At 42.4% G+C, this 10,882-nt stretch overlaps 1 pseudogene; it reads right to left on the reverse strand.

Annotated features, from left to right (window-relative positions):
* Window positions 1-1,520: 1,520 nt before the first annotated feature.
* LOC135613498 (DNA-directed RNA polymerase V subunit 1-like) lies at window positions 1,521-8,629 on the reverse strand (annotated as a pseudogene).
* Between the last annotated feature and the right edge of the window lie 2,253 nt (window positions 8,630-10,882).

The raw sequence follows: 10,882 nt of genomic DNA on the forward strand, positions 1-10,882 counted from the left end.
CATTTTATTTAAATAGACATCATAAAAGTGACAATGAGCTCATACATTTTTATATAGAGAGCTTATTATTTTGCACGATTATGCTATGATTAAATTTAAAAATTCTGGTCTCAATAATTAGTTCTATACACATTGTTTATTTTTCCTCATTTATTATATTAAGGGTAGGAAAGACCATGAACATGATTTCTTACCTAACTGACATATGTTTATTTTATATTCCTATTTGATTCATGAGAGTTTGAATATAGGGCCTAAAATAGCAGTTGAACTTGGGTGAACAATTTTCCCTAAAATGTCCTGCTTTTCTCACGTACATATTATTGGTTGGTCATGGAAAAACTATCCTTTTAGATGTTACTTCGTCAATGAACAAATTGTATGATATTTGTAACGTCATGCTTGCTCTGATGGTATACATATCTTGGTTATGATATATTATTTCAGTGATGGCAATCGACTTTCTGCTGATGATCAAAAGTTCATCTCGGAGAATGTTTTCAAGTACCACCCTGATAAGCAATCAAAGGTGTCTGATCAAGTTGACTACATTATGGTAAGCTGGACGAGTCATGTGTTCCCAATAAAGCGACAAGGGCATTGCATGACAATGGTCCAAACCATGGTTTTTTTTTCTTTTCCTTAAATTAATCTTATTTAGTTGCAATGTCACATAAAGATATATTTATTTTGCTGATGGCAGGTTGACAAGAACATGAGCTTCCAAGACTCGAGGTGCTTTTATGTGGTATCATCGGATGGCACAAGTGCAGACCTCTCCTATCTCAAATGCATGGAGGGTAATGTCAAGCAAACTTTCTCATAGCATGGGGAGTCCTTTTGTTAATGATGTTGCCATCTCATCCCATGAAAGGGTTAAACCAGGGCTTAAAATTTTGTTATGTCAATAATGCTGATGATAACCATTATTTTCTTTAGGAAACTTGTTATGTGAGGCATATCAGGTAAAATTTCACTATTTTTATTTTTATTTTTATTTTCATTATGAGAACTTTATTCCACCATTCTCTTTATGAAACTTGTACGAGACAGATTGGGTTAATTTTCATTAACAGTACCTGCCATTAGAATATAGAATTTGATGTGATGGAGAATATTCCAATTCTACGACGAAGACCTAATGGAAGGTACTTATCCAGAGATATATTAGGAGATAGCGGAACTCTCGTAAATAGAGAAAAAAAAAAGATATATAAAGAAAAATGCTTTTGTTAGACAAATAAAATATTTTAATCAAAGTAGATCAAGGTTCAAGCGATAGAAATGGCATGTAAGGCATTTGCAGATCAACCATCCCCAAACCTTATAATACTGAAAGTGCTTGATAGTGGTTACTCAATGATAAATCTCACTTCCCAATGAAACATAATACTGAAAAATGGAAAGCAGATAATCTGATATATATTGAAGTGATGACCACATGACAACTTAGAGAAGAAACAAATCAATCTTGGTCAATACCAAAAATCTATACTGCAGATATGCACATACAGGGATACCTACTCAATTAAGAACTCATGAGCACAGTCCTTCAAAGTGACTCTTTTTAAGCAGTTCAAAACTGCGAATGCTGCATTTTCCTTGCAAAATCTTTTCTGGCAGCAGCAATCATTCAAGTACAAAATCACTCCGCGGTCAGAAACATCATTTTTGTAACTGACCTTACAAAGAAGAATTTCCTGCAAGATACGCATGTCTATTAAAAACAAATCATGTTTCTCTTGGACCTATGCAAGTCCAACCAAAATGAAGATGAAGATTAATTTGCCAAGTAGAAACATAACATAGATGACTCACTTTCATGAGTTCCCATGATGAATTGTTACTTTGAGATGAATCAAGAACTGCCTTATATGCAAGGTTTGATATTGCAGTTGCAGCCAACACACCTACAGGATCACCAGCGGGTGGAGTATTTACGGAATTAACTCCTTCATCATCCACATACTCAAGCTGCACAAGTGAACCAGTACACACATTTCTGACACTTCCATCATAGCAGATAACAACATCTCGAAGAATTGCCATCAAATATTTAAACAAAGTTCCAGGTTCTGTGAGTCTCTCTAGACGAACGAACTATCACTTCTCTGGATGATATCGCATGGACTAACATTTCATATGGATTTAGACCATGAAAAAAAGAGTTCTTCACCAGTCCATATGCTTCTGATGGATGATCAACTTCACCAGCGGAATACTTGCTTACAAAGTTTAAAAAGCAGTCATCAACCAAAGCCCTTGAGTAATATTTTCCTTGATCAAAAAGTTGAAGACCTAAAAATCCAAGCTGTTCAACCACTTTAACCATTGATGAATCACTTTTTGAGTCAGTCGATTAAGTTACCCAGTGCAGAAGAATTCAGGATAAATTTCGCTATTGGATCCTTCATGCTTCTAAGATGGTTCTGAACTTGCAATTCCACAAGTTCATCACGTCTTGATCTCAATTGATTGAGTATGCATGAATTTTTCTCGATGCTTCCTTGAATTTCACTAACAACAGCCTTTGATAAAATAAAATCTTTCAAACAAATACTAAAGCCTTCCATAAACAGCATCTCCACTAGTAAAGGCTGTATATAATTGAAGAAATTAAGAACCTCCATTGGGCCCTTCATGCGGTAAATATGAGTCATGATGATATCTGTCAGCAAAGACTGCACTACATCTTGTTGATCAGTGTCTAACTTCAAAATTTCACTCTCACGTATAAAATATCGTTCGCCAGAACAGTCCAACAAAAGCAGGGAACACATTCTGGAGAACTTGAAGAATTGTCCAACAAGGACCACATTTAGTAGCCTTGACTATTGCAGGTGGTGGCAGCATTGATGAGACATACATCCCCAATTGTTGTGCTACTTCCTTCTTTATGAAACCAGGTTTGAATATAAGCTTCAAGGCCAATGAAGCATCCTGAACAAGCTGCAAGTTCAAGCTCCCAGAATGGGAACTAAGCAGCTGTTTTTCCACACTAAATAATTCTAGAACCTCAGCTTTCGCAGATAGGGATTGTGGATAGAAAATATGAACACAGTCACCATCACATATAAGAGGATTGATCTTAACAGTATGATCATCGTGAATATAAACATAGAATGCTTGTAATGAGTGCTTATGAGTACTGGGGGGGGCTGTTCATAAAAACTATATCCCCATCTAAAATTTGACGATTTATAACCTGGCCAATTTTAAGATTTGTATGCCCCTTTGACTCTACAGAAATGGCATAAGTGGAGGAACCATCTTTGTATGTAATACACAAGCAGCCATCAACTACATTCTGCAAACGAGTTATATTATGCTCAGTCACACGTTCTTCAAATGTAATTCTCTTTGCTATTTCTGATGGTAACCCCACTACATTAATTCCAACATAAGGGTCTCCACTAACAACAGAACGAGAGGAAAACCCAGAACCCTTTCTGATAAATAAAGTTCTAATCTTATCAAGCCACTGCTTTGTCAAATACTCATTAGTCTCATTGCCAAATGCAAATCTTCTTGTGATGTCACGAGGTGCCTGTTAGGTAAGAAGTAAATTGATTTGAATTAAACATCAAAACAAAACAAAATTCTTCTGGAAGCTTCTCCAAAATTTTAAGAGCCTAAAATACATAGTTACATTGCAAGCTTAAGACAAAATGGAAACCTGAATAATGCTAAACAGAAAAACAGCCTTAAAAGTATCGACTGAATGAATCACACAGCATCATATGTTAGTTATTATCCATGATTTAGAGGGCAGGAAGTAATGTAGGATGGACTTCCTTCCACGTCAACATCATGCTAGGTAATCCATGAATCACAATGTCAACAGATAAAATACCACTATCCACTATGAACATTAAACACATGAAAACCCCTTTCTGAAGAACACTTTAGACTTGTTTATGAAAAAAAAAAAACATTGAACTGTATGTTCTTCTATACCAAGGAACATTAATAACACATACATTGGTCTAACCAGAAGTATTCAAATTGGTAAATGATTTCAATTGTTTTGGATGTCAACCATGATTTCTTCTATTTGATACATCAGAAAATTGGGAAGCGAGGAAATACAATCTCAGGGGAAGTACATTTTCTTTTAATAGAAACTTTACAGTCGATAAATTGCTCTCCTAATTTGTTGATGCAGATATGAATCTGATACAACTGCTGCTTCCCCGATTTTGTGTTGCATTGGATTGCTGGTTTATACCCTATTTCCCTTCTGACGTTTTGGAAGATAAGCTTCGAATTATACTTGTTGTTATCAGGAAAAATACCTTCTGCCTCTAGCGAAGAGAGAATATCAACTTTATTCTTGAGGTTGAGGGCTGCTGTGAAGTAAGAAGGTTGATCAAACCTGGACAAGGAACATGTGCCGTGCTTATCCCATTCGTGTTGCCAGAACGAGTGGCCATCGCTGCTGGGACAACGAAAACTGTGCCAGTGTTGAATCATCTTGCATATCAAAGGGTCCATCTGTAATCGAAGACAAGGATAAAAAACGATGAATGACTCACACTCTCATTTTGTAAGGTACCTTTACGATAAAGTAGTCTGTGTCAGAGTCGAATATACCTTATGTTGGACGTACTTAGAAGATGATGGCATGTTCTTATCACAAGATGGAAACATTCCATTGCGGAAAGCGGGCCAAAGGCCATGGATGGTAAAATTTTTTTCCGGATACCCCGTACTCATAGGACAGCAACGGTTGACGTTGCAAAATGATCCGGGCCACTAGATGTTTCAAATCAAATGATCAATATAGAGAAGAACAACAAGATAGAGAAAAAAATTAGACTTACCTGAAGAACCAAGTGAAAATAATCATAATTGGATGCGGCAGTGGTGGAGAAAACCAGCAAGAAAGGGAGGACGAGAGGTGTCATGCTTCGGCGAGTTAGGCTTCTGGGCACGTCGGAAGGCTTCTCCTTTTCTGTATGTGATCATCACAAAATTGCATAAACATTACTGGTTAGCATGCCTGAGGTGGGTTTAATTAATTATCTATAAGACAGATGCATAATTGAAGGAGAAAGAAGAAAAAAAAAATAACTCAGGTTGGGGATCTTCAGACTAGTATCATAAACCAGCAGATGACAAAAAAAAAAACATCATTTAGCAAAAGATAATAGACATAAAAGTCAATAGCATCTCTCTATAAACAAACCAACAACCCAAGTGTGTGCAGCTGCTGAAATCATAATGTTAGTTCATGAAAATAAAAAAAGATTAACAGAACAGACTATACTATGTCTACAAGTCTAAAGAGAATCAGTAACATAGACTTTGAAGAGGATCTGGATCTACCCTTGTGGAGTTGCTAGTGAAAGGACAGGGTTCCAGATGAGTTTTCTAAAAGTTAAGAGTCAGATGTTCTTGTTTCATGTATGCATGTCTCCTTAACTTTGTTAGTCGGGTTGGATTGCTTTGTCAATATCCATTAAGGTGCTTTAGCTCAATATTTGCTGCCATGAGCCAGACTCAATGTCTAAGTGTTTAGACCATGACTCTGAAGTGCTATGATCTCATCCAACACAAACTTCATTGAAGGAAATTATAGAGCTAAACTCCACAAATACATATAAAAATTCTATATGTTTCACTTGTTTCAAGAAAATATGAACATGTTTATCTAGAAAGAGTAGCACATGGGCCTTATCCTAGACAACCTCATCTAAGAAATAGATTTTGTCTTCGTTCTTCTCAAGGCAATCATGTACCAGCTTTCATCTATTTATCCTTCTTTTACCGAGCCTGTCCTTTATTTCATACAAAATACTTTGAAATATATATATATATATATATATATATATATATATATATATATATATATATTCTAAAATCTAAAGTAACCAAACAGGCAAACAAAGAAAGGTTGAACTAGCCAACCAGTATGTTGGAGACCAGGTGACGATGCTGAATTACTTCAAACCCAAATGTCCTCTGTCTAAAACGGCATAAAGCCAAAAAAAACTCAAAATTCCATATACAGCTATTTGCTATAAAATCAGGGATAGCACATAAAAACCAAAAATATTCACTATCGTCAAATTAATCATTCATTAAAAGTTCAATAGAAACATATCTTGGCTGCCATCCAGCTAAATTCATAACTTTCTCACTGCACAACACAGAATCATCCTTATAGTTCAGAAATCAGGAAATGTTACAGTTTCAAAGGAGGCAACACTATAAATTTATTCCTAAATCAGTTGCTAAATGATTATAAATGTAATCCCATAAATGGAAATTGCATAAGATGAGACCTAGGTACATCCTCCAACTTCTGCAATCCACTATGCACACTAACTTATTTCAGCTCTCCCCTAGACATGTTTCTGATGACTGAAACTTGACAGGTGAAACTGTCAAACAGGCTAGAACATGTTAATCCTTACAGTTATGCATACTGACAATCTAAAAGATAGCAGTAATATAATTCCTGAAAAGTCTCCTGACATCACTACAGGAGATATTTACATAAATTAGATTTGATTATGCAGATGAACCACTAGGTCTAGGACAAGCCCAACAATAATTAATAAAGAGAAAGAAGCACATATTTCAAGCACAGAGATGACTGTGATGTTCATTCAATTTTAAATTAGAACTTCAAATATTGATCTCTTGGATTATACTGCTTTTTTTTTTTCCTTTCCCTAAGTGGACAAGCCAGTATCCCAACAAACTTTAAATTCTCAAACTATCACATAAGCCGTGTTGTCAGTCAATGCAATAAGAAAATGATTTTATGTGAAAACCCTTAGAAAAATTACCTCCAGGCCTAAAAATCTCCCAGTTGATGCAAATATATTGAGAATACTCTTGCTGCTTAAGCTTGTAAATACCTCCGTCGCACTAAAGCTTCCTTGGTTTAAAGCCTCTTCACAATCAACTAGGGTAGATGGTAAAAGGATATTCTTGGAAGATTGAAGGAGGAATCGTCCATTCCTGTGCTTTGAACAAATAATTTAACCAATTGAGAGTTGATACATAAGAAAACTGCAGCATTCTGTAAGAGTTGCTAGAAATCTAAATCAGAAGAATGAAGAAGCTTGGCCAAAATATTAGACATGATTTCTGGCTGAATGTAAAATATCATTCAACAGCTTAAAGAATATATATTTCAAAAACACCATGAGTTCAAATCAAGATTTAATCGTTGCTGGGACACGATACCAAAAGAACAAGATGTCTGACACAAATCCATCATGGATCGAGCCAAAGATATACAAAAGGATGAGTCGACATAACCTCATCATAGCATAGATCACCATTTCAAGACCCCCTTAGCATGATAAACTGCTGCTGAAATTCACTAAAACTCTTTAAAATACAAATCCTATTTGAAATATAATTACACCTAACCATATAATAACTTTTGGAAGCATATTTACTAAAGATATGATATTATTGTCATTATATTCAAAGCTTCCGATAGATCTCATACAGCATATTGTCTGCTTGATAGAACTTCCGAATCGTTGATATTGACTGAAACCACATTCTTACTACAGATTATAACGATATCACTCCAGTATAAATTCATGTGGGGACTTTGTAATTGAATTTGAATACAGATGAACAAAATGGAAGAAGTATAACCAAGAAAATCTAGCCAATATGAATGAAACCATGTAATCGACAGTGATATAGGCCAGCGCCTTAAAATCTTTTTACTAGAACCATTTAAACATTTATTGATCCTAAAGACCGCATTCATGAAATCTATACATTGTATCTTAGAAACAGATAACTCATATGACGAATGAAGAATAAATTTATTCATTACTAACCTTTCTTAGATCTGCTACCATACTCCCATCATTCTTCAGTACAACATCACCTGTACCTCGACAAATGTTTAACACTTTTACTCAACTCCCTCTGGATTTCAAGCAGACGGGGCTGAGGTGATGGAGTAGTCGTGGAGACAGAGACAAAAAGTGAGAGAGAGGGGAGGGGAAGAAGAAGAGTTAAAACAAAGAGATGTCAACATAAATAGAAAAGAAACAGCTACCCATACACAAAAGAAACAAGTAAAAAGAAGAGACAGAGAGAGCGAGAGAGAGCATATTACTCTCCCGAGCAGTATGCTCGGTATCGAATTGGAAAGGATGAAACTACCATTGGCCATCAAATGTCTTCAACCTTGCTTCTTATAATAGAAATCAAGTGTTACAACTAGTGTTAATGTAAACACCTTTTTCTTAGCCGTGACCCGGGGGGTCGTCTCGGCTCGTTCGGGGGTCCGAATGGCGGGAATCTCCCTGGGGCGTTGCTTGTCTCTACTGAGGCGGTCGGGTGCGGCCTCGGACTCGGGGCGACGCTGCGACTTCTTCCGGGCGGGGACTTCTCGCCTGCGCGTCCGGACGGGGGGCCTTGGCTTGGTACCTGCACAAAGGTCGGGTCGGGGTGCTCGACCCGACCCCTCCGACGATCACTGTTAGAGAATGTTGTGGGGGCGGTTTTTAGAGGAGGGAGAGTGCTCTTCCTCCCTTTTCCTTTTCCTCACTCCCTCTGGCTCGGGGACGTTTATAGGGGGGCTCGGCCTTACCGGGCGCGTCGTCACGTCGGTCGGGGCCGTACCTCTGATGGCGTCCGACATCGCCGAGGATGTTGCGTAGGGGACTGGGGGATCGCAGGGTATGGGCGAGCTTCAACCGTTACCTGATTCTGTCACGTCGGACTGTGCTGGGTCAACCGGGGGGGCTGTGGGCTCAGTGAGGCTGACGTCCGGGCGCAGACCGTCACCCTCATTGCTCCCCCTGGGGCGCCGGGCCTGTCCACGTGCGGGGGATGTTGCCGGGAGTGGGGTCTGCCATTTTTTGTCATATCATATTCCCCCCCCAAAGGAAGCCATGGCTCGGCATCGGATGGAGGGGATTCGAGGCGTGGCTTTGATCGGTAAGCGGTGGTTCCCTTCGCGGTTCATGATTGAGACATATGTCCGGGGCGAAAAAGCCGCGCCGCGGAGGCGCTTTGGGTGGCATGAGGCCGGGGAGCACGTCTCGGGCGGGCTGGCCCCGCCGAGGAGGTGGTCTCGGGGACATGCGGCCGAGGAGCACGTCTCGGGCGGGCTGGCCCCGCCGAGGAGGTGGTCTCGGGGACATGCGGCCGAGGAGCACGTCTCGGGCGGGCCGGCCGGGCCGAGGAGGTGGTCTCGGGGACATGCGGCCGAGGAGCACGTCCCGGGCGGGCTGGCCGCGCCGAGGAGGTGGTCTCGGGGACATGCGGCCGAGGAGCACGTCTCGGGCGGGCCAGCCCGCGCCTAGGAGGTGGTCTCAGGGACATGCGGCCGAGGAGCACGTCTCGGGCGGGCTGGCCGCGCCGAGGAGGTGGTCTCGGGGACATGCGGCCGAGGAGCACGTTGGCCTTCCCCTGCAGTGACCTCTGGTCCGCATTTATGATGGGGTGTTCGTTGGCCTTCGCTGACGCGACGAGTGAGGGTGCGGATGAGCTGTCGGCCGCTATGGGGAGACGAAGGGACGTCTCTCTTGGCGGGATCTTTCCTATATAAATGGCGCACTCGGCCCGTTTCATGAATCTTGCTGCTGAGCCTTGGACCTCGTCGTCCTTTCTGTCGTCGCACCTTCTCCTCTCTTGTGCCGTTATTCCCCAGTCGCTCCCTCGTCGTCTCTCTTGTTTGTTTCAAAGCCAGTAAGGATGTCCCTCTTGCCCGTCTCTTCACCTTTGTCCCTCGATAGAGTCCGGGAGAGCACGCCTTCGCCCTCCTCAGACGAGGAGGCGGCGCGAGCCCTTGAGGCTCTAATGTGGCCGCACGACCTTGACTCGGTGGTGAGTGGGTCGTCGCTGGAGAAGCTCCGGGAGCGTTATCATATCCCGGAGGAGTTTGTCCTGGTTGCGCCTGATCCGGGGCAGCGGTCATACGACCCGATCCCCCGAGGCTTCGCGCTGACTCAAGATGCCCTAGAGGCTGGGTTGCGCCTCCCCCTTCACCCTATCATTGTCTCCTGTCTTTCTTCGTGGCGGATTTCACCTTCCCAGGTGGCGCCTAACTCATGGCGTTATCTAGTAGCGTTCTTAGGGGAATGTTATTATGCTAACATCACCCCTACCCGAAACCTCTTTCTCTCTTGTTTCCGCCTTCTCAAGGGGCCGGGGGGCTATTTCGTGTCAGCCCGGGTTGGCTTTCGCGTCGGGGGAGCCCCTTCGAACAACAAAGGGTGGAAGGGGCGGTTTTTCTATGTTAGCTGGTCGAAGGATTGGGGCTTCGGAGTTCGGTGGGCAGTGAGGGTGATAGATAACACAGTCCCGGATTTGAACGACGAGGAGCATCGGGACCTGAAGAGGCTTCGGGCAATCCTTCCCGGTTCTCAGGCCATCCGAGCTATGACCGAGGAGTGGCTGGCCGAGGCGGGTCTTAGCCCGGCTTTCGGGGGTATGCTTATAGCGGGTGTTCCCCGTGTCTTGCTTGTTTCCATAGTTTGTGATGGTTTGCTTGTTTCCTTCGTAGGAATGAAGCTTCTGTCACTCCGCGGTGGTCGCTCATCGTCGGCTCCTTCCCCACGCCCGTCCGCTGCTTCCTCTCCGCGCCCCTCAGCCGACCCGTTACCCGGCTCGACGGGTGCTCCATTAGAGATTCCGGAGGGGCGCCCGTCAAAAAAGGCGAAGACGGCTGGTCCCGGGAAAGCCAAGGCGGGGGCCACCCCCTCGACAACCGTGGGCGCAAAGCGGACCGTTCGGGACGAAGGGCCTTCCCGAGTTGATGGGCCTAGCCAAGGGGCGGCCGGGAAGAGGTCGAGCCTGCCTACGGTGGATGACCTGTGCGGGCTACGTCCGGGGGCCGACGAGCCCCTATGGTCATCGGTGATGGGCGAGCTTCCACCGGGGGAGGCTT

This window comes from Musa acuminata, chromosome BXJ2-6 (genome assembly GCF_036884655.1).
Source record: "Musa acuminata AAA Group cultivar baxijiao chromosome BXJ2-6, Cavendish_Baxijiao_AAA, whole genome shotgun sequence".
In the NCBI taxonomy this organism is placed as follows: Eukaryota; Viridiplantae; Streptophyta; class Magnoliopsida; order Zingiberales; family Musaceae; genus Musa; species Musa acuminata.